Here is a 3,151-nt window from a genome sequence, read left to right on the forward strand (position 1 = left end):
CCTCATGTCAACATGTGAGGAGAGAGACACTAGAGTCTGGTATCAGATTCTAGTGTCTCCTCACGTCTTAACTTGTGTCTGACCGAGCAGCGAGCGGATCTCTGAGGGCTCACGGAGCTGCGGAGGGAGTCACACGCTCACCTCGACCAATCAGAGACGCACTGGCCTGAAGACCGTGAAGCACCAGAGCCAGGTGGAGGTGGACCAGGTGGGACAGTGTTCATCCTCATCCTTATTCTCATGTCAAATATACATCAGAGCAAGAACAGTGAGATGTTCTTCTGTTATTCTACACACATAATGCCTCTCAGTCCTGGTTCTGAAAAGAAGAGAATGTATCAATCAGATGTTATCAGCTGCTGTGTGTGTGTGTGTGTGTGTGTGTGTGTGTGTGTGTGTGTGTGAGTGTGTTAGTCGGAGGAGGTTGACATCATCGGACTGGACGGGCATATTTACAAGGGTCGCCTGAACACACCTGCCAGAAATACAGAAACTAAACTACCTACAATCTCTACCAAAGACGGTAAATGTATTCTACGGTTATGAAGTTGTTTTATATTGTTGTTGTTTTTGTTGTTGTTGTTGTTGTTGTCATCTTCATTACTATAATATTCTGCGTAATGTGAAACATGAAGTGATTTCACACCAGCTGAAGCGTTCAGAGTCTCTGCCTGCTCTTTGCTGTTGAACATGATTCATGAGCAGAACAAATATCACTCAGTGATTTTGTCTGAGAGCTGTAAATGTTGAGGTGAGATACAGCCGCTGGGTGGTTGTTGTTGTTGTTGTTGTTGTTAATCGCATGTTGTTGCCTCGTACCTCTGATATCTGCAGGTAAAGCTAAAGACAAGACCAGGTGCTCTCTGCCCCAAAAACCCACCGCTTCTCCAGATGTTCATCACCCACTCAGTGTCAAGAGTGCTCAGTGCAGCCGCTCAAGTGAGTCTCTCACACACACACACACACACACACACAGACAGGTAAAGGTGTGACTCTCTCAGTATAAAGACGTTCAGTGTGCAGCGATATCTGTCTGAACAAGTCAACCTCCTGAACTCATCGCTGCTTCTTCAAAACACCAGACTACAGACCTCACACAGAGTTTTACTAGTCTGCCTCTTTTACTGTCACAGATCTTAAAGAGACAGTCGTGATGCCTAGAGGTGTGTTAGTGTGAGGTTCTTCTCCACAGGCAGCGTTCTACGACAGTCGATGGAGCAAAGTAATGTTCTGCTGTGAACGTATTTCAGACTCTTAAATACAATCTCTATGAACAGAAGGTTTTGCTGTGAGGAGCGTTGTGGTTTCCCATTGCTCAAATGTGATTGGTCAGTACTACGTGAGCTAAATGTAACCTGAGAAGCCCACTGTCCATCGCCTGACGGTGGTTCATCTTCTCATAAACTGACTACTTGTGAAACAATCTGGTCGTAGATGTCGTCTCTCGACTTCAGTCTCACATCTCAAGTCTCTAATCGGACTGTAAACAAGCAGCAGGAGGACGGATATCCACCGGGAACACTGAAAACCCAGAAATATAGAGCTTACCCCCAGAGGCTGATCCATCGTCAGACCCACTCACACGGTGCAGAGAAAGGCCCACCTCTTAAAGAATCAATACGATTTATATTTAGACTGCTTTCACCTCCTTGCTGTCTGAAGGGGAACTGAAGCAGTTGTCTATGTTCTCTTCATACACACCTGACTCCATTCACAACACACAGAAGTTACCATCGGTTAGTTTGTGTTATTGTCTGACTCTCGAATCAGAGCTAATGTGGCGTCCACAGCAGTACATTCCTTTGTATGTGTATTTATACATATCTATAGATATAGATATATCTATAGATATAGATATGTATGTAGCAACGTCATCATGCAGAAACCTACATCGGGTCACGTATAATATCATTTTGACGCTAAAACATACGTACTTCAACCAAAATGTGAATGTTGGGATTTAACTACATGAGGACCATCACTGGGACGTCCCGCCCTTTAATGTGCATGTTATGTCTTTAAGTCTTTGTCCCAACTCAAAGCCAGTAAGTGTGAGTGACGGGGCTCTCGTCCTCTCGTCCTCTTCCTTCCAGCCTCCAGCAGCTCTGGGAGGGACTGGCCCGTGTCGGCTCTGGGCTGCACGTCTCAGAGCTCCGTCAGTCCTTCAGCAGCAGCAGAGAGCAGCTCAGAGCGGCACGCTGACGAGCCTCCCGGCCTGTAGGGGGCGACTCTCTGTCATGTGTAGTAAAGTTGTGCAGACCGAAGGTAAAGCTGCTTTCATCCTCTTATTGTTGTCATTGGATTCATTTGATTTGCTCCATGAATCACATGTCAAACAGTCCAGTGCTGTGACCTCGTGATGTTTCTATTGTTTCACTTTGATTCTCTGTGATCAGCCACTTTAAGTATTGTCATTAAGAATAATATAATAACTATAATATGAAGCTTTTCAGTACCCGTATTAAATACTTGAATTAAGCCTGTAGTTACAACGTATGAACCCTTTCTACACTATAAGTCTGTTACTCTATATTGTTGTTATTATCAATGTGTTGGTCCGTCTCTTAATACCGTCTGACTTCCTGTCTGTGTCTCTGAGCTCCGACCCCATTGGCCGCTACTGAAGACGTAAATCTTTAAAAACACAAACATATAGTTTCATCTTGAAACTTCATGTTAAAGTTTCAAACAAAGCGGAGTCAGAACGTGAAGTAAATACAGAACTTTAGTGTAATTCCTATAAATACTTATTACTGATGTATGAATCATTCAAATGTCGGAAGAGAAACATCCTCAGTGTGTTTAACGTCAGCTCTGTGTGGCAGGAGGCCATGACCCCGAGTGTTGCATCATGGGAGGAAGCAGCGGTAGACTTCCTGTTATCAGAAACATCAGGCCGAGAGCAGGAAGGACGTGCTGATGAGTAAAGATGAAAGGGGGGGGGCTTTACTTGGAAGTGCTCCAGATCACTTCCTGTCGTTGAAGAAGTTGGTTTTATGTCATGTGACTATTTTGTGGTCAATGTGTTGGTTCTGAAGTATTTTATTATGAAGACGGAGAGAATATTTACTCAAGTACTGTATTCTGAATCCTACTTTATCACAAGTATTCTCAGCTCCATGCAGTAAAAGTACAGCAGTATTCTCAGCTC

The 3,151-nt window shown here is 44.2% G+C and overlaps 1 long non-coding RNA gene across 1 annotated transcript; it reads left to right on the forward strand.

The window, feature by feature from the left end:
- The first annotated feature begins 73 nt into the window (after window positions 1-73).
- Window positions 74-2,934, forward strand: LOC116380053 (uncharacterized). The gene is made up of 4 exons (XR_004212501.1): window positions 74-208; window positions 415-523; window positions 835-939; window positions 2,094-2,934. It is a non-coding gene; the product is annotated as an uncharacterized LOC116380053 (long non-coding RNA).
- Window positions 2,935-3,151: the final 217 nt, after the last annotated feature.

This window comes from Anarrhichthys ocellatus, unplaced genomic scaffold, assembly GCF_004355925.1.
Source record: "Anarrhichthys ocellatus isolate YVR2014 unplaced genomic scaffold, GSC_Weel_1.0 scaffold5985, whole genome shotgun sequence".
NCBI lineage: Eukaryota > Metazoa > Chordata > Actinopteri > Perciformes > Anarhichadidae > Anarrhichthys > Anarrhichthys ocellatus.